This window comes from Mustela nivalis, assembly GCF_964662115.1.
Source record: "Mustela nivalis genome assembly, chromosome: 6".
Taxonomy (NCBI): Eukaryota; Metazoa; Chordata; class Mammalia; order Carnivora; family Mustelidae; genus Mustela; species Mustela nivalis.
This window is the reverse complement of record NC_139025.1, coordinates 132,627,530-132,648,898: the sequence shown is the minus strand read 5'-3', so window position 1 is coordinate 132,648,898 and position 21,369 is coordinate 132,627,530.

The following is a 21,369-nucleotide window of genomic DNA, read 5'->3' as shown; positions in this document are numbered from 1 at the left end:
AAACATAATGTAAGAATAGTAGAACTACTAGTAGAAAACAGTACTGAAGGGCTGAGGAAAGCCCTGTAGATTCCAATAAAATCTTGTATACAGAGAACTCGATCAAAAGACATTCATTGTTACCTAGCTTGGTTAAAATGTTTGTGTGCAAGAATAAAGGCAGAACCCTATGAATAACCAGAAAGAAGACAGAAATCGCTTATTTTTGTCAGTCACCCCAGAAATCAGTTTGGTATCTGAGTTCTCTTCTGCAGTTCTAAGAACCAGAAATCAACGGGATAGTTTAGAAGATGTACAAAAAAAAGCTTCTGCCATGAGAACCCTATAGTCAAGTTACCATTCCTTGTAGGAGGCAAAACAGACATTTCCTGTGCATAAAAACACTCAGAAAGTTTACCACTCACTTTGTTTTTCTGATTTGTCACTTAAAGATAAGTTCTAATGAATATGAATGGTAAAACCAAGAAGAAAATAACTAGAAAAGAGATTAAACAATGTTTGGTAAAAGGTGAAGGTACTAATGATTCGCAAAGATGAAGTTTTCTGAGATGATTTTTTTTTTTTAATTTTTTCATTCAGACAGAGAAGAAGGAGAGAGAGAGCAGGTGGGCCACGGGAGGCGCAGAGGGAGAGAGAGAATCGGACTCCCTAGCCAGCACAGAGCCCGACCTGTGTCTCCATCCAAGGACCGAGTTCATGACCTGAGCCAAAACCAAGAGTTGGATACTCAACCAACTGAGCCAGCCAGTTGCCCTTAAAATTTTCTATCTCATACTAAATAGGACCTGGGGAAACACTTTGTATTTTTAGACACAGTGAGTTCTTTTTGCTTTAAGGTGTTCAGAAACAGTTCCTTGTGAGGTCAGAGCTGTGCCAATCTTCCTGAGGCTATGATGATTTCCTTCTCGGACCACCATAAAACTGCATTTTAAAACTTTTTATACAGTAATGAACATGTTTTGGCTTATGTTTATTCCATTTGCTCAGTATTTCTTACAACTTTAACAAGGATTTAAGTCCCAGGAGAGTCAAGTCTCTATTCTGTTATTGTTTTGGCATTCACACCCCCAAATCCAGTATCTATAAGGGCCTAACCCTAGAAATTATTGAATAAATATTCAGTGATTTGCATTCTATTATGGAAACACCAAATATCTAGCACTCCTCCCCTTGCACAAAAGCAAGTTCCTTTAGAGGATTTAGCAAAACCCATCAGGTAATGAAAGAACACAATAAAATCACACAACAGGCAATAATCAATTGCATAGAGATAACGACCTTGATGTAGGGAAAAGCTATCCCAGAAAATGGCTGCTATTGGACAGTTGGCAAGGGATGATACAGTGGCTGGCTGGAGCTTTGATGGAAGGCTTCACTGAGAAATGAAATGAGATTAGATCAAAAGACTTTGTACATTTTTAACGACAAAGACATGTGAACAGCATCTTTTAAGTGGGGGCTTAAAACCTGAAGAATCTCCAGAGGAGAGAAAAAGTTCACCCTCCTGGCCACACACTGTAATAAAAGCTAAAAATATGAGGAAAGAGAAGAAAGGTTCAAGCAGCAAGAAGTAGGTGGGACTAGAAATCACAGTCTGGGGGATGAGGCAGAGCCATGGGCCATTAGTAGAGACAGCAGAGGTCTGACATTCACCTCTGCTTTATTTATTTATTTTTTTCCCAAAAGAACTCTGCACTCTGTCTTCCTCCTACTCATGTCAGCCTGGTTTACTGAGAGTCCTTTTGGACATCCTTCATCCCAGAAGGTTCCTTTTATAAATGGCACCTCTACGAATCTCTGTGTTAATCACGAAGTCACACTTAGCCACATCATACATCCTTAAATAATCTTTGTTGGTTCCTTGGGTGCATAGCCATTGCTGTATTTTTCTTTTTTTATATACTTTATATTTAATTAACACCCACGTCTCGAATATCCCTTCATTCTGAGTTTAGGCTGTCACGATGTCCACCATAGATTTTCTGCCACTTCTCCGTCTCTTGGAGCCCATCCATCCAGTCTTTCTTACACATCAGTGCTGGATTACTCTGTATTTTTCTAAGACGTGCTTTAAGACATAATAATTGAATTTTAAAGCTAGTTTTCCTTAGAATACTGGTTGCCATAAATATTCTGCACAAAAATGCTTTTCCCCCCACCAAAAGCTTGGGACCTGCTTCACTCTAGGGCTTCCATTTGAGATTCACGATATGTATTTGCACACTAATGACCAACAAGTCTCCAGTAAATAAGGCAGCTGAACTTGGTATAATTCAAAGTGACTCCCAAATATGTTGGATCACATTCTGTGGAGGATATTGGTTGAGTCTCATCACCTCAATTTCCAGATAGTCTCAGAACGGGTAAGCTTAAGAAACTCAACGTAGCCTTTCCTGGCCAACCCCATTGAAGAAAAAAGGGAAGTCCCTTTTTATATATTCTCACAGCTCCTAGTATTTGTCCTTTGGTCCACCTTTTCACTTTAAATTATTTACTCAATCACTTAAAATAATTCATTCTACATTTGCTCTCCCTGGTGAAGTTCAATCTACTATGAGGGCAGAGGGCATATTTCTTTTATCCACTACTTTCTCTAGTGCTTAGCATACATCTGGCACATAGTAGGTGTTCTGTGACACTTACTGACAGCTTGACAAATGGGATTCTAGTGAGTCCGTAGACAGAGTCTGTGTTATACTTACCGGCTCCTCCAACTTTGCATAATTATGGCATAACCTTCCTCATCCAGTTTGGATGGATTAGTTTTAGAATGAGGTCATCTTTAATGTTCTGAGTCCTACATGACCTGAGAGAGTACTCAGCTTAAAGAAGTTTTGTGAAACAGGGGAAACTGGGTGGCTCAGTTGGTTAAGCACCTGACTCTTGATCTCAGCTCAGGTCTCTATCTCTGGGTCATGAGTTCAAGCCCTGGATTTGAGCTCCATGCTCACATCCCTACTTAAAAAAAGAAGAAGGAGAAGAAGAAGGGAAAAAAGAAGAGGAAGAAGGGGAAGAAATCTTGTAAAACAGCCTTATTAGTTATGAGGAGGCAGTCACATCACATCCAGACCATGGTTGGAGACCATGGTTGAATTTCTATGTCTTCATAAGTGTTTATCGAATAAGTAAATGAATGCACAAGACAACAAGGACCCATGAATCACCTCCAGCCCCACCTGACTTGGTAGTGACTCCAAGAAGTCATGTTGAAGAATAAGTATAATTTGTACTGAGTGCATTTTTATTCTCCTGTTGAACCCCCTGTTAGGTACCAGTGCTCCCATTGAATCCCTTGCCTCACACAGTCCTCCAAGATTATAGATAGATGTCTGACTCTTCCCATTCTTTTTTCCTGCACCTCCTCAAATCCATAACCCTGAGCCCTAGTCATGTCTTGCCGTTGTTGTCCCCTTCAGTTCACTCCTTTTAGTTATGGGGGCAATGGCATTTGGGGTATAACAGGAATATCTTGGGACCTAGAGTTTCAAAAACAAAAATGTAGGAGTCCAGGAATCTCAGTTCTTCCTCTTAGAAACGTGGGCGTGAAGAAAGCACTAGCAATTCTGAGCAGCTGCTTTTTTTGCTAACATGTTCATGGTGAAGTCTGCCTTGTGCAAATCTTGAAACTCTTGAGGGAAAGTACTTTGTTAACTCCAAAGCCCTCTGTGTATCAGAGTTTTTCAAAATTGTCCCTTTAAACTGTAATCTGTGGCCCAATGTATTTGAGAAAATATCCCTCTTGCAGATATTCATAGTGCACATTAAGAATTAGAGGCTGAGGGGCTCCTGGGTGGCTCAGTTGGTTAAGCATGTGCCCTCGGCTCAGGTCATGACCCCAGGATCATGGGATCAAGCCCCATATCCATCTCCCTGCTCAGCGGGGAACCTGCTTCTCCCTTTCCCTCTGCCTGCCTCAATCTCTATCAATTAAATAAATAAAAGCTTAAAAAAAAAAAAAGAATTAGAGGCTGAAAATTCTTACAGCAAATAAATCTGCTTGATCCAGAGATACCCTCAAGAAATCTTATCACAAATCCTTTCTGGTCGTTTGTTAATATAATAACATCAACATCTGACAGACACTGGTGTTCCACACAACACACTTTAGAAAACATTGCCCCAGGCCGATGTAAGGGGATAGCATTGATAATGGGCTGCGCTTCCCAGAAACCTGTTTTTGTTTTGTTTTATTTTGTTTTAAGGGACCTTTACTTCTTGAACTAAATTGAGTGAGATGCTGTGGGATTATCAGGTTCTTTGGCAAAGAAGGAATTTGGGAACAGAGAACCTTCTGGCAACAGGAGAAGGAAGACAGCTGATGCCTTGTCTTGCACGAAGGCAAACACGGAGGCCAACACGAGTCTGTTGGCTCCTTTCCATCACCTCCGTGAAGTTTAGGTTCTTATTCTCTCTCCCACAGACTGATTTAACAGCCTCCTAACTAGTCAGTGTCATCTATCTTACTGTTGGCTGTTGTAGATCATCTTTACAAAACATATCCTTACCATGCAATCCAGCAATACCACTTCTGAGTCTTTGTCCAAAAGAATTGAAACCGGGATCACAAGGAGTCGTTTTCACTCCTATCTATCAACAATAGCTACAATGGTGCACCTAGGTGGCTTAGTTGGTTGAAAGTCTTACTCTCAGTTTCGGCTCAGGTCATGATCTCAGGGTTGTGAGGTTGGGTCCCACATCTGGGTCTGCACTTAGCAGAGTCTGCTTCTCTCCCTCTGTCCCTTGCTGTGCTGTCTCTCCCTCTCTCTCTCTCTCAAATAAATAATTCTTAAAACAAACAAACAAATAGCTACAATGTGGGAAGAACCTAAATGCTTACCAACAGGTGAATGGATAAAGTAAATGTTGGATGTGTGCAGGGAATATTATTCAACCTAAAAAGGAAGAGAATCCTGCTATTTGTAACAACATGGATGAACTTGAGGACATTATGTCAAGCAAAATAAGTCAGTTGCAGAAGGACAAATATTGCTTGATCCCATTTGTATGAGGTATCTAAAATAATCAAAAACACAAAAGCAGAAATAAAATGATGGCTACCCGGGGCTGTGGGGAGGCAGGAATGGGAAGTTACTATTCAACTGATATAAAATTTCAGGTACGTGGGATGAATAAATTCTAGACATCTGCTGTATGACTTTGTGTCTTTTGTTCAAACTACAGTATATATACTTAAAAATTCATTGAAGGGTAGATCTCATGTTCAATGTTCTTACCATAATAAAAAAGAAATCAACCTTGGCCCTGGCTTGCTTGAGAATCCAAATTGGCTTTTTTTAAATTTGTTTTTGTTTTGTTGTCTTGTTTTGTTTTAATGAGATAAAGTCTAAACCCTTTAGCAAAGAATCCTTGACCTTTCACCATCTGATTGTAACCCATCTCACCAGCTTCATCTGTGGTCTGATCAAGACTATACCTTACCTATTCTGAACATTTGATTATTCCCTGAATGTGACACACCTTCCCATGATTCCAGATCTTTGCACATGCCACATCTTCTAACCAAAATGCACTACACCAAATTTCTCTTTCTGGCACATGCCTTCAGAACCTGTGGTAAATATTCACTCATCTGTGACTGCTCCAGGAAATTAACTTCTCCTTCCTCTGGAGTCATTAGGCTTATTATGAAGGTGAATACAGCTGCTATTATATAACAACCCTTGGCATTGAGATGTAGATTCACTTTAGAGTTCGTCTTCATCTACTCAGGCTGCTATAACAAAATGTCGTAGATGGAATGGCTTCGTTGATAGGGATTTATTTTCTCACAGTTCTGGAGGCTGGAAGTCCCAGATCAGGGAGTCAGTATTCAGGTCCTTGGTGAGGGCCGTCTTCCTGGCTTGAAGACCATTGACTTCTTTCTGTGTCTCCACATAGTGGAGAGAAGAAACTCTGGTCTTTCTCTCCTTTGAATGTCGCTAATCCCATCATGAGGGCTCTTCCACCAAGACCTCATCAAAACCCAATTACCTCTCAAAGACCTCACCTCAAGACACCATCCCATTGGGGGCTAGGCCTAAATGTCTAAATTTGGGGGAGACACAAACATTCAGCCTGTAACAGAGTTAGTCATTTGTATTTCCAGGTATGTGGCATAGAGCAAGTATTTGACATGTGTTAGGCAGTTAGTAAACTTTCATGGCTAAATACATGAACAAGCCAACCAACCAACATCATTCCAATGAAAAAGAGGAAGTGGTGAAGTTACAGTCACAGATAGGAGGAGGAGTTGTCTCTATCAGCCCAGGAGGCAGAAGCAAAATGTATTAAGTTAGCAAAGAAACCCATCTAGGGGTCAGGAGCAGAAGTAAGTTAGAGCAGTAATGTGTCTCTCCTAAGTGCCAGAAGCAAATGACACAAAATGACTTTACTGGACATCTTGGACTGATCAATTCAGTGTTGCTTATATATCATTTTTGCCTTTATATACTTTTGGAATCTCAGTATAAATACATTTGGCCTTCTCTGACTGAAAAGCAAAAAAAAAAAAAAAAAAAAAAAAAAGATGTTAGGCAGCTGGCAACAGTGTTTTCAAAGAAAATTCTTTTTGGATTTGATAATTTCAAAAGAAACAGGAACTGTATGCCTTTAAAATCATTGCAAAAATTACATCTCCACAGGTCACTATGGGATGTGGGTTCAGTCCTGTTCATTTAACACGTGTTAGTTGAATGTCTATAATGTGACACGCTCAAAGGTACTGGGCTCAGGGCAAGGAGCAAAGTCAATGCTGAAGAATGAGCTGTTTGTCTCTCAGCAACTAAGGAGATGGTCTCTACCAATTAAAGAGGCTGATGCTTATTTGTTACCTCCTTAAATGGCTGAAGAAGCTGTTGACTGCCAGCTGCTTTGCTCGGGAAACCACCATATTTTCAAATACGAATGCATATTTACACTCTGATGAATAATGAAGGTTATTTATTGCATGTGCTTGAAATAATGGTTGATTTTGGAGTGTCGTTCATAAAACCCACATCAAAAAGTGTGTTATGGCTTGACGTTTTCATTGCAGTTCAAGTAAAATAGTCCTTGGAAATTGTCTTGCTACCAAATTGCAATCATAAAGGCAGGGGTTCAGACTCAGAGAATCACTTTATATTGTGAACTTCTGGATAATATATAACATAAAGAGTTTAATTGAATCATTCACTTGGGTTTTTGCCCAGAAAAGTGGGAATTTAAATGCTGATACAGCTTCAGCTTCCAATGACACCAGTCAGCACTCCTTAGATTGGATGTAAATAATCCTATTTGTGGATATGCAGTACGATAGGAGTATGCTTGTCTGTAAACTTGCTAGCAAAGGTAATTAAATAATTCCATCATGTCTTAATACATGGGAAAAAAATCACTGACCTCAAAGTAAGATTTGATATGTATTTTCCTTCTGGCCACTAGAAGAAAACACTGAATTTTTAGCAACCTTTATCTTACTTTGGAACTGCAGAAGCAAGATAGAAAGCACATGGGCTCTTGAGTGTGCGTGCGCACACACACACACACACACACACACACAAAGCTCAGAAGTTACCATGACAACGGTAATATCTGTTCCTGACCCATGTTTGGGGAAGTTTGTCTCAAACACAGTCCAACCTGATTGGGTCTTGTGATTCTTCTTGCCTGGGATTAGAGGCTTGAATTTGGTTCAAATTCTACATCTTAAAGTTCATCTTGATTTAAATTCTGAATTTCTCAAGTCCTGTTTCCTGAGCCCCAGCCTTATCGCAATGTTCATAGGAAAATAAATCAGCTCCAGGGTCACTTAGAACATTGTAATCCAGTGAACACACAACAGGAATGAAATGCATCTCAAAATAGAGGCTGTTCCAACAAAGCTGCTTTGAGGGGAGATTGTTTAGAAAGAACTCTCCTCCAGATGTGTAAAATGGGGCCTATTCCTGTAGTTGGAAGTTGAATCAATTTATAGACAAAATATTTTTATGGAAATAAAGGAAGAAGATGTTGACTGAACACTCTTTCTCTGGAAATCCATCTTCCTGGGATCATAAGGATAGTGATATTAATCACTGTGTTTGGCATCAGTTTAGACCCTCACTCTTGCTTTCTCACCTTCATTATGATTACTCCTTCTCAAGCTTCTGTTTTTTCTTCCTCCTTCATTCATTGCTTGAAAGTTGGGATTACCAAGAGCACCATCCCTGGTCCAGTTCTCCCCTCAATAAGTGTTCTTATCCTGAGTGATATTAGTCACCGAAAAGCCTATAATCTACAATGATCCACATTACTCATAACTATGTCCCTAGCAGGAACTCCTTCCAAAAGTTCACTCTGTTTCTGTTTACTGTCCATTTGATTTTTTTAACGGACAGTCACCATCGCTTTCCTCAAATGAGCTTTTCCATGTTGGTCAGTTGCTCCTCGCTCTGTTTGGTATTTAGACTTCCATATTTGAAGTTATAGGACTCATTCCCTAATCCCCCAGGTTTTCCTTTCATGCAGTGTCAGTCTTTACTTGTTCTACTTTACTGACATGTCTAGAAATCTCACCCCCTCCATGTCCCCCGATGCTGCCTTCATTCTGTCCCGCATCATCTCTCTCAGGGGCTTTTTCAAAGGATTTCTTTCTTTCTTTCTTTCTTTCTTTCTTTCTTTCTTTCTTTCTTTCTTTCTTTCTTTCCTTCTTTCTTCCAGATTTTTATTTGTTTATTTTTGACAGAGAGAGCAAGAGAATACAAGCAGGGGAGTGGCAGGCAGACGAAAAAGTAGACTCTCCTCTGACCAAGGACTCTGAAACGGGACTTGATCACAGGACTCTGGGATCATGACCTGAGCAATGGGTAGACGCTTAACTGACTGAGCCACCCAGGTGTCTCTCAAAGGATTTCTGAGATAGACTCCTTTCTCCCTCCCCCATACCATTCTATACATTGCCCCAAATTACCTTTAGGATAAAATTCTTACAATGCTGAGAATTCTTTCATGACCCTCCCACTGCAGACACCACCACAAGGTCTATTGCTTTGGTCTGACAACATTTTGCCATTTCTTAACTTTCCACTACTCTGGTATGTGTGTTCCCCTGCACCTTTCCTTTCTCCATGTCTTAGATCGGGAGTCTTGACCTGCAATGTCTCCTGGGTACTCAAACAGATGTAGGTTGATGGGGAGTCATGGAGAATATGACAAACTAGAGAGGGTGTGTATAATCACAAACTATTATATATCATTTTTAAAACACCACTAGGCAATCAAAATTCCTCTGTGAGCTACTCTTCAGGAGGCTGTCATAATCTCTGCTTGTGCTCTGGCCACACTCGAAGGCTTAAATCCTGTGAATGAACTAGACTTTCTAGAGGTTCTGAGCATTTTCATTCAGATTCTTTGCTGGAAATCTTTAAAGGTGCAATATTCCTCCTGAAGAAGACTATCTCTCCATTTCCTGTAAATGGCTTCACCAATGAGGAGGCCACCCCAACCCTTTCCCACCTAAAGCTTCTAAGTCAATCTGAGTCCTTCCTCTCTGGGGCTTTGACTTGGCTGGAATAGATGGTTTAAGGTGGTTAACTAGAGTAAGGTCTCTTTAGAAACTTCCAAATAACAACAATGAAGTTTAACATTTGAATGGTGTTTGAGGTCTTCTGCTCACTGTCACACATTCTTCTGGGAAAAAAGAGAACTTTAAGAGGCTTGAATAGAGCAAGAGGGAAGTGAAGAAAACATTTGTAGGGAGTGAGCAGAGGTAACAACATCAAAAAATAAAAAATAAAAAAATAAACACATTAAACCATCACTTTCTGCTATAGAGATCTCTAGAATTGCCTCCAATTTTCAAAAATGTGAGCAATCCCCTAAAATCCACTTTATAGATTGACTACAGGTACAAGGTGCCCTAAATTTGTTTTTCAAAAGCACATACCAAGTTGTGTGTGTGTGTGTGTGTGTGTTTGTTTGTTTTTTTTAATTATAGCCATATCATGCTTCTAGGAAGGTTTCATATTTGAATTTATGGAATTGTTATATTGAAATGGAATTGTGTTACACCTTTAAACCTCAAGTGGCTACTAATATTTTATTAAATACAGCTGCCACTAGGCAATAAAAATCTCCAAGGGGCCAAAAAAAAAAAAAAAAGTGCAGTGTTTCTCATATCTGCTTTCTTCTTGCAGAAGCCATATGCTAGTAATACGTATATGCTCTCTGGCGCTCACTATATGCTCCCGCTCTGTATATAGTTAGCCTAGAGCACTACACACCACCTGCATAATTTCAAAACACTGAACGCTAGATGTCAGAAAACAAAACCCTGTGCTGTGCTCTCCAGCACAAATGCATTTACAGTTGGTTAATGAGATATACAGAAAGCTGCTGGAAAGCCAAAGAAGTTAATTTCATTATACAAGTTTAGGAAATAATGGTGGACTTCTGAGGACAGATATTCTGCAGTCATAATTAGCTTTAAGATAAATCCATTTGGTATGCATTTGGTTTTTCATTAGGACATGCATTTTTCCTCCCATGTGCAGTGTTTGAAAGGTTTACATTACATAAAATTAGGGCTGTATAAACTGTGTGCTTCATCTCTTTCTCTAATGTGATTGCGCCTTCCCCGGAACACAGTAGCCTAAATGATAGCCCCCATTGTATGCCATGCACGTCAATAAATACAGAACATGAATGTGAATCAATATTGTGTTAGTATTGGGATTAAGCAAGCTATTTTCTCCTCCTATTTTTTTTTTTTCTTCGGGGGAGATGAATATGAGTAAATAAAAGGAGTGTTTGTCTGAAACTGTGTTGGGGGATTAGGCTTTGTTGTTTTCCTTTTGAGGAGCAGCATGCCAACTGGCAGGCCTTGGCTGGCTACCTGGGCCGAGCACAGAAAAGGAGATGCTCACCCTTGTAGCCGCTAGGCCTGCTGCTTTGAAGGACGCAGGGAGGCGGGCCTCCTCCAGCCCAGAAAAACCAGGTGCAGTTTCTGTAGCAGCAAAGGTTATGCTTCATATGACTTCGTTTTCTCTCTGCAAATTAAAGGACAATTTATGAGTGTCTAGACAGGAATTAATCGGAATAATATTGGCTGCTTTTGACCCGAGAGTGCTATTACAATAAAGTATATACAACACAAATATAGGACAAAATCATTTATATAGCCTATTATCATGCCACCATCCAGAGGCACCTTACAATAATAAAATGATTTACAAAAGAAAACACTAACAAAAACACATCTCTGATGATGAATGGCTTTGAAAAGCAAACTTAATCTGTTCCCGAAGTTATAGTTAGAGAGAGTCTCTGTAAGTGCTTACGAGATAAGGAGATTTTAAATGATGGCAAAATAATAAAACAGATTGGTGGGGGAGGGGGAGCTGCGGATCTAGGACAGAACTAGTTTCTACGATTTATACAAAGTCAGTATGTGAGAATCTTCCAAAATCCCTGGAAATACTAAACCAGGAGAAAATATGTTCAAGTCTAAATGTATTAAATGCCCGTGAAATAGATACAGAAAGTTTGTGCATGTTCAAAGGAAGAAGGAAAATGCAAGTTTCTATGAAAAAAGAATGTTATAAAGTTCAGAAATATATTTTAAAAAATGTATACAAGAGAAATGTCTTACTTCTCAGGAAATTAAAAACAAAACAAAACAACAACAACAACAAAAACAATGTTCTTGAAATTGCCAGGTAAGGGTAGAAACTACTTGAAGAATTAAATAATTCATCAAAAAAATTTCCATGTGTTACTTATGCATCTCTGTGAAAAACCTCAGTTGTGATGTATTACCTGATTTACTTGGCTACTTTCTGAATTTAGATAGTTTACTGAATGAAATGAATTTTTAAATTTAATCTGCTCTTTGATTGAATACAACTTTTTTCTAAATATGAAGAAAATATAATGTACTGTTTATCATCATTGCTCATGGAACACCACTGTATTATACAAAGCTTGGAAAATACAGAATAATATCAAAAAGAAAGCAAGATTTGCACATGATCTCCAATTCCAGAAATAACCACACTTAATATGTTGATACATTTTTTTTTCCAAAATGGATTTTTTTTTCAAATTAACTCAAAATTAATTCCAGCTTAATTTAAACTGGAAGAATGAACTACTTCTATTAGAAACTCCCGCCACGTCAAGTGGAGGTGAGAACTAATGTATTGGAGCAATTGATTTCCCTTCAATATTGTTCCCTATCCTAATAATTGTCGCAAAACTATTTTAATTGAATTATCCTAATCTCAGTACTGTCGTTTCATTTAGGAAAGAGAAACAAAGCTATTTTTTAAAAACTAAATTTTAATATTTATGTTTATATTAAATTATTAACTTCAAGGTGTAAAATATTTAGCCGTTTACACTCTTTTATTTTTCCCTGAAGTAATATTAACTAAAAAATTTAATCTCTTAAGTACACACACACACATTATAAAACTGGTATATATTACTGGTATGTATATACATAATTTGTATTCTTCCTACTTTCCTACTTTACTGTATAAGAATAGAAACATTTCTACTGTTGTCTATCTGCTTGGTCAAAAAATAAAAAAAAGGGGTGGGGGCGTCAACAGACCCAAGGTTATATTTCTGGTTTTGTTTTAGCAGCCCAGCTCTGAATGAGCTTAATCAGCTGAGAACCTGACTGTAAAGGGTGGGCTCCTGTGTGTAACTCCACTGAGCACTGGCTGTCTGTGACCTGGGGAGTGACACCCTCTGTCTTATTTCAGTATGAAATATTTCCAAAGGGTTTGATTGTGAATTCCTAACGGGATCTAGGAAGAAAAAGATCAAGGCCAAAATCTTCACAAAGAAAATACAATGCAAATATAATGTGAATACTGTCAGACAAAAGGCTCTTAATTTGGATTTTTCTAAATCATTTGCTTTCTCTTTGCCTCTTAAATTTATAAACCACACTTAAAGATGGGAGAAAAACTCACCTCTCCACCCCCAACACGACTTACCCTCTTCTCACTCATTATGTGATTGCCAAGATCAATTCCACAGACCCTCTGAATTGTCTTGCTTTTTCTTTTCCTATCCCCGAAAGACATAGACCCACTTTTAAGGGCAATTGTGCTTTATCATATATTGGCTTGTTTGTGTATTTCTTTACTTATTTTGCCATTCCATGTCCTTCGATGGGGGGTGATTATTCCTCTCGGTCAACTACTTCCTTTTAAGAAAACAAAATAGAAAATGAGCATTCGTGTTAGAGATCAGAGGGACGAACTGATCTATCCGTTCTCATCATCAGCTAAATCTTTTTTTTTAAAGATTTTATTTTATTTATTTGACAGAGAGAGAGAGAACAAGTAGGCAGAGAGACAGGTAGAGAGAGAGAAGGGAAGCAGGCTCCCTGCTGAGCAGAGAGCCCCATGTGGGGCTCGATCCCAGGACCCTGAGATCATGACCTCAGCCAAAGGCAGAGGCTTAACCCACTGAGCCGCCCAAGTACCCCATCATCATCTAAATCTTGATCTGGCCTTTCAAGAACTTTAGGATTACAGATATAAACTCAACGCCAACAGACTGTTGTGCTTTGCTGATACTCTCAAGACTCCTGTCAACTGAATTGACTTCACTACCTCCTACCAACTTGGAAACCCTTGGTTGCTTCTTTGGGCAAACTTGGCTAAACTGCCTTTCTTTTTTTTTTTTTTTTTTTTTGTTAAAGATTTTATTTATTTATTTGACAGACAGAGATCACAAGTAGGCACAGAGGCAGGCAGAGAGAGAGAGAGAGAAGCAGGCTTCCTGCGGAGCAGAGAGCCCAATGTAGGGCTCGATCCCAGGACCCTGAGATCATGACCTGAGCTGAAGGCAGCGGCTTAACCCACTGAGCCACCCAGGCGCCCCGAAACTGCCTTTCTTATATTTCTGAATTATGTTGTGTTCTTTGTTTCAGCAGCTTAACCCTACCCTAATACACCTAGGAAATAGACTACCTTCATAGGGATCCCAAAGAGGAAGGTGAGGAGACAGTCCTAGAGGGCAGCTCTTAGAACTGAACTCCAGTGGGAGCCCTCAATATCTCAAAACTAAAAGGATTGGTCATCCTTTTCTCCCAAAACGGCTCTTTATCCATGATTAAGATTTTTAATTTTTAAATTAATTAATTTTAAATTAAATTTTAAATTGATTTAATTTTTAAATTAATTAATTTTTAAGACATAATAGTGTTCATATTTCCCATTCTATGTGATGGTTCACATGGAAGAATTCTGTGTTTGCTTGTTCCATCTAATGAGCTATTAAATTATTAGGGTTTCTTTCTTTTTTTTTTTTCAATAACAGCAAAATATCCTTTGTAGCTCATTGTAATGTGAGTTCTCATTTCCTAATATGGGTTCCGTCCTGGTAGGGAGAGGCGTTCCTGCCCACATGCAACACTATGTATGCCTGCCTGGGGTACACTCTGATGAGGTTCCCAAGAGCATCACTGGTGGTTGAAGAAAACATTCTAGAGCTCACAGCAACAATCTGGAACTCTTTAGAGGGAGCACTGCATAGTGCTTAATGGGCGGGATCCTAGAGTCGGAGAGCTTCAGGGTGAATCTTTAGCATTCAATATATCAGCTGTGTGCTCAGGCACATTGTTTAAATGTTGGTGACTTGGTCTATAAAATGGGGATAATAGATAGCAACAAATATGGTTAAGATAATTTATCTACACCTAAACAATTTAGAATTGTACCTGGCCCATAGCCTGGCACTCAAAAATGCTAGCTCTTATTAGTAATTGCATCCCAAACTCACCTGGTCTAATTCTTTCTGAGACAATTTTGAACTTTATCATTATTATTATTATTATTATTATTATTATTTTGTATAAAGACTCTTCCATCAATTGGAGGGAAAAAACCCTTTGAGATAAAAGTAATCTAGAGTTAGGGGCTCCTGGGTGGCTCGGTCGATTGAGAATCTGACTCTGGATTTCTACTCAGGTCATGATCTCAGGGTTGTGAGTTGCAGCCTCTGTGCTCAGTGGGAATACTGCCTGAGATTCTCTCCTTCTCCCTCTGCCGCTCCCCACCCCCACCACTCACACTCTCTCTCCCTCTTTGGCTCTCTCGCTCTCAAATGAATAAACAAATCTTAAAAAAACAATAACCTGAAATTATTGTCAGACCTACTTAAATTGGGATTTCTGCCTTTTACTCAGCATTTAACCTGGAACCCAGGAACTTAGCTCTTAGAATGGAGATTTTCTTCTCCATTTTCTGATGTATGGCTTTCTTTCCAGGATTTTTCTGAGAAATAAATAAAACAATATACAAAAAGCTCCTAGCACTAAATAAATGTTGACTTGAACTAAAATCTGTTTCATCCTTCCACCCATATGTAAATTTGGAATGCTGTACTATTTACATGCACACTTTTTTGAAGTTTGTTCTTCTTGTCTTGGGCTAGGAGATCAACCAAACGCTACCTACTCAATTTATCTCTGAATTATTGTGATAGACATCGCTAGTTGCTCACTCACAAGCCAACACCCACTTCTTCTCCGGTTCATTTTTTCCAAAGCAGTGATATACCCAACTGTAAGCCACTAATAACTGCTTAACTTGATCACAACAGTCTTGGTGAATTATCTGGCATCACTTGCAACTGGAGGTGGGCAATTACATAGAAGAAAAAAATCTGTTAGAGGGCTCCAGGAAAAGATTTTACTCACTGGTAAAAGAAAAGGCTCCCTCTGTATGTGGCGTTCACTTTTGGTCTTAAATGCATTTGTGGAGGGTTGAGCTGTCTGGATTTGTGGCAGCCATCTTTTTTTGTTTTTTTAAAGATTTCATTTATTTATTTGACAGAGAGAGAGATCACAAGCAGGCAGAGAGGCAGTCCGAGAGAGAGGAGGAAGCAGGCTCCCCGCTGAGCAGAGAGCCCAAAGCAGGGCTCGATCCCAGGACCCTGAGATCATGACCCGAGCAGAAGGCAGTGGCTTAACCCACTGAGCCACCCAGGTGCCCCTGTGGCAGCCATCTTTTAATCAAGAAGTAATATGTAGGAGCACCTGGGTAACTCAGTTGGTTAAGCATCTGACTCTTGATCTTAGCTCAGGTCTTGATCTCAAGGTCACGAGTTCAAGCCCTGCATGATCTCCACGTTGGGTGTGGAGCATACTTAAAAAAAAAAAAAAAAAAAAAAAAAAAAGAGGCAGTACTGTAGAAGATAGAGCAAAGTGTTGGAAAGTCCTTAATGTCATCATGTAGCTGCAGCACTGACTGTGGAACCAGCCATCGTACTGGAGGGAAAGATAATCAAACTGCTTTAGCCACCATTAACCCATTAACTGGATATGCTGTTAGTTTCAGCTGATACAGCTATCTATCTCTAAAGCTCTTATTTGCTTAGTTTTGCTCTCTGGCTTCTTTTTTCTGCTGACTGAATGATATGTCATGATTATATATATATATGTATATATATAGAGAGAGAGAAAATTAAAAGAAATTAAGAAATGTCAAGATGTTTCCAGAGTCAGATAAGACTTATTATTTGCATAAATAAACCTTAGGCTTCCTAGGTAAAGAGTAAAATAATAATAATAATAATAATAATATCACAATAAAAGCTATTAGTGATGGGTGCCTGGGCAGCTCAGTTTGTTAAGTGTCTGCCTTTAGCTCGGGTCATGATCCCAGGGTTCTGGGATCAAGTTCTTCATCAGGATCCTTGCTCAGTGAAGAGTTGGCTTCTCCCTCTCTCTCTGCCCCTCCATCCTGCTCATGCTCTCTCTCTCTCTCTGTCTCAAATAAATAAATATTAAAAAAAAAAAGCTATCAGTGATTCCATTTTCTTTTTTGCTGGGCTTGCAACTAAGACTTTACCAGCATTTTTTCTCTTATCCTTACAACAACTGTAGAGGGAGACATTTTCTTTTCTCACTTGACAGATGAGGAACCTGAGATTTAAAAAAATATATTTAGGTTTCCCATCCTGCTCATGCTCTCTCTCTCTCTCTCTGTGTCTCAAATAAATAAATATTAAAAAAAAAAAAAGATATCAGTGATTCCATTTTCTTTTTTGCTGGGCTTGCAACTAAGACTTTACCAGCATTTTTTCTCTTATCCTTACAACAACTGTAGAGGGAGACATTTTCTTTTCTCACTTGACAGATGAGGAACCTGAGATTAAAAAAAATATATTTAGGTTTCCCAGCCTGTCCTCCAGAATTCATCTATCTTCCTTCACCTCTTCATCTTTTTCATGTTAGCCCCACCAATCTCTACCTAACCTGCAGGGCTGAAATGGAGCATCTCTTCCTTGGAAAAGTCTTTTGTGACCCCAGGATAGGCCAGACTCCTCATGACCATGATCTGTGAGCACTTTCTATATCTCCTTCATAGTCTTCCACACACTTGCTGTCATTTAATTTGCTTGTAATTATCCCCACCCCTCCTGTCTCTTGGAAGGATTCACTATGTCTACCCTGCTCATTACAGCCCCACATTAGAGCCTCTGTCTCTAGCCTTGTTTATGACACTAGTCATTCACAATGTTTTTGTGTCCTTAGCACTGTTTAGAATTCTAGAACTTTTGGGGCACTCAGTCACACATCTGATTCTTGATTTCAACTCTGGTCATGATCTCAGAGTAAGGAGATCGAGTCCCACTTTGGGCTCCCTCCTCAGCGGGGAGTCTGCTTGAGATTCTTTCTCCCCCTCCCTCTGTTCCCTCCTTTCTCTCTCCCTCTCAAATAAATAAATCTTAAAAAAAAAAAAAGAATTCTAGAATTTTTCACAGAATGTGAAAAGGAAATTTGAAGGTTCAGACTACCTTGAGAGTGCCTGAAAAGCACTGACTGTTATCCCTTTGGTCACTTGTGTATGCTTCCACACTTTGTCTCCAGCTATGGCAGTAGGCCACTGTGGCTCCACTCTGAGATTCAGCAAACCACGTTCTTCTATCATCTGAGACATGGCTTCTAACTTAAAGCGATTGTACTCAATGCACCTTACAAGCCTGGGAGCTGTTCAACTCAGCAGTTCTCCCTACAGAGTCGTGGGGAAGGCTGCAAAATGTCATCCAATCACCCTTCTGTTCTTTTTAGTAACAGAGACTTCCTTCCTGACCTTTAGGTAGCAAATGGCCACCCAGCTAAAAGCTACATTTCTTAGCCTTACCTGCTCCTTTTTGTGGCCACATGCCTATTCTCGCCAATGGAATGTAAGCAAAATATGATGCACACGATTCTTTCTTAACCTCTTTGCCCCCCACTACGTCATTTTCCTTCTCCCTATGGGTTGTAACAAAATCATGGAACTTATTAGCCGGGTTTGACTACATAATTAAAGGCTCCATCAAGGAATCTCCAAGCAGAAGATTGTATTACAGATGAACCCAGGATTCCTCAACCCCCTGCAGTAGAATCAACAAGCACCCATACTGCCTAGCTGCCTCTGAACTGCTCTATGAGTTTTACCTTGTTGGAGTCATTGTGTTATTGCTTCTTTTTATTATCCCACTTAAGCGTATATACCAACTAATGCAGATACATATATGTAGTTGCAACAGAGAGAAACTTTACCTATCAATAGACATTTGATGGAACTTCTAGAGAGTTTATAGAACATCAGTGCCAAGCGATGTAACCCATGGGTCTAGAGCCCACACACTGCATGACCTAGATTGACTGGATACATTAACTTTATCAGCTCTCCCCAGAACAGTAATTCTCAAGTGAGGGGCCAACAGCTGCCCTTGACCTTGCTAGGTAGCTGCACAGGGAAGCAACATACTTGAGCAAAGAGAGGTGAGGCACTCCATCCAATTTCGGAAGGTTTAAATGTTGCTAAGAATCAGTGGTCTTGACTGTCAATTTTTTACTGATGCTCATATTATCTTCTGTCCTGTTTTTTGAACAGATTCTGACAAATTCTGGGAGAAGATGGCAGTATTAACTTAAAAAATAGTCAAATAAGTCTGTTGTAAAGAAAGTGAAAGACAAGGTCTCTAATTTTCCTGCCCAAGTAATAACTGCCTAATAGTAAGGTAGCACTAGTTAAATGCTAATTCTGGTTCAAATTCTTCCCTACCATGATGGTTGTGGCTGCATGGGTGACCAGGTACTCGGAGATGATGTGTGAAGGGAACAATCCCATGAAGACCATGGCAAGACTTAGATTCAACCGTGTTGTCAGGAGAAACCAGTACTAATAAGATACAATGTAAGAGGGCAAGGTGGAGACATTTGAGGACAAATGTGACCCCTGGAAGTGGCAGCAGGAAGAGCAGAGCTAACTTGTAATAAAAGAAGGATCTTAATCATGATGGTTAAAGATGCTGGATTTGGCCCAGGGAAGTGCTTAAATTAGGGATGAAAAGTGCAGCCATTTTGCTCATGGGAGGCTTTCATGGCTGTTTTTATTATTATCCTCACCCATTTGATTATATCCCCTCTAGGATGGTATGAGCTGAGAAACCTGGACCACATTTATAATATATAAATATCTACATGTAAAGCAAATCTTCATTATTTATCATAGAGGTCTGCCTGGAAATCATAATAAACAATTATATAGTGAGCAGTGGGACAGGCATATGAGTGAACTGAACACGTCCCCCTCCAGCAATAAAGAAAAACATTCTGGGGTCAAGCCAGCCTCCTCTGGGGATCTTTTTCACAATAACAAACTAGAAAGACATACTTTAGTCTCAATGTGCATTTCAGAATGATGGTCCAAGTCAATTTTAGGGATCTTAAGTTGATATAAACACACTGATACTTGTGTTCTCAACCTAGCATATGCAGAACATCAAGAATTGGATGTTCACCAAATAAATCATTCAAATTTATGGACAAAAAATAATCAGGAAATAAGTTCCAGAATACGTGAAGCTATTAACAAAAACCTGAGTGTGAGGCAAATAAAAGTCAGTTAACCTAAGAACTTGGAGATTCAGGAACAGCCAATCAAAATGTTCATTCAAGAGGCAAATTGAGGGAGTAATATCCACAAATGATTTTTTTTTAATTAGAGGAAACAATGGTAAATCCATTTATTTTGTGTGTTTAACTTATGGCTTTATGAATGCTTACTCTATCTATCTTACAGTTTGGGGGGAACTTAGACTTTATTTATAGGGCCTGGCCACAGGAAGTGAAACAACATCTCCAGATGAGGTTAGTATGACTTAGAGAATTGTGTGCGGTAGAAATCAGTGCCTAGGTCCCAGAGCAGAATGAAATAAGGCTCAAGGGTTGGAGATGAAGATCAATCATGAGAGACCCAGTAGCATTCCTTTTACAATTTTCTCAGTTTATGCTCACAGGATAAGTTCATCATTTCAGAATTCTATATATACTGGTATCTGTGATCACTATTTCTTAAATATTCATCAACTGGGTTCCTAGTGGCTAATTAAGTAGGTGGATTTTCCATAAAATTATGAAAAACATAGTTACAAAGAACAAAATAAGTATATGTGTAGATTGTGGCATTTTAGGGACTCAATAAATATTGATGAAAATAACCTGAAACCTTGGAAGATAGTGGGTCTAACATCACAGAACATTTGTATTAGTTTTTTCCTGTAGTCCTCCTAATTAAGTGAGGACATGAAAGCTACGATTATCCCCTGTTCCTTGTGAGCAAAGCTCTATACAGCACTGATTGCATGAATGGCTTTTGCCTGTCTTCTGAAATTTTAGCAATCTTAAAACACAAATGATGAATAAGTAATTTAAATTTGTGGAAAGGTCAACACTCCAATAATAATAATATTACAAGTAATATCTATTTATTTGGAAAGGATCTGTATTTTCATGTCTGAAAACAGAGACTCAAGCCATCTTTTTAAATTTATCATGAAATGACAATGAATTTTGTTTTGATGTAATAGAAGACATTGAATTCTTAAAAGAAATCCAGAGGTTTGTACTAATGTCCATGGTTGTTAACTGTTATAGGAAGGCTGAACTAGGGCTTAGTCTTTCAGCTGATCTTAACTTGAAGGTGTAAAGAAAACACATCACTCAAACTCACAGTGCATGAATTAATGTCTCTCTGTCACCAACCTCTTTTTTTCCCTACTCATTGGGTCAAGGGCTCCATGGCCTCTCCTTTCCTCTCTGGGGAACTTTGGAAAATACTTTTTCAAAAAACATGGCTTTTGAGCTGCTAGCACCTGTATTTTGTCTCAATCAAGAGGGGTCTGCTTGTTCAGAAAATATTTCTTTAAGAAGTTGAGAATGATTTTGGTGCCCACCACTTGAGAATATAAACTTGCCCACTTTAATCTTGGTCATGAGAAAGGTGATCATATAATTTATTGTCCAAACATAGACACCTTTGGGAGAGAAAGGGGGTCGTAATAAGAATTACATTGGGACAACAGGTAGATATTTGTGACAGCAATGGGGGTGGG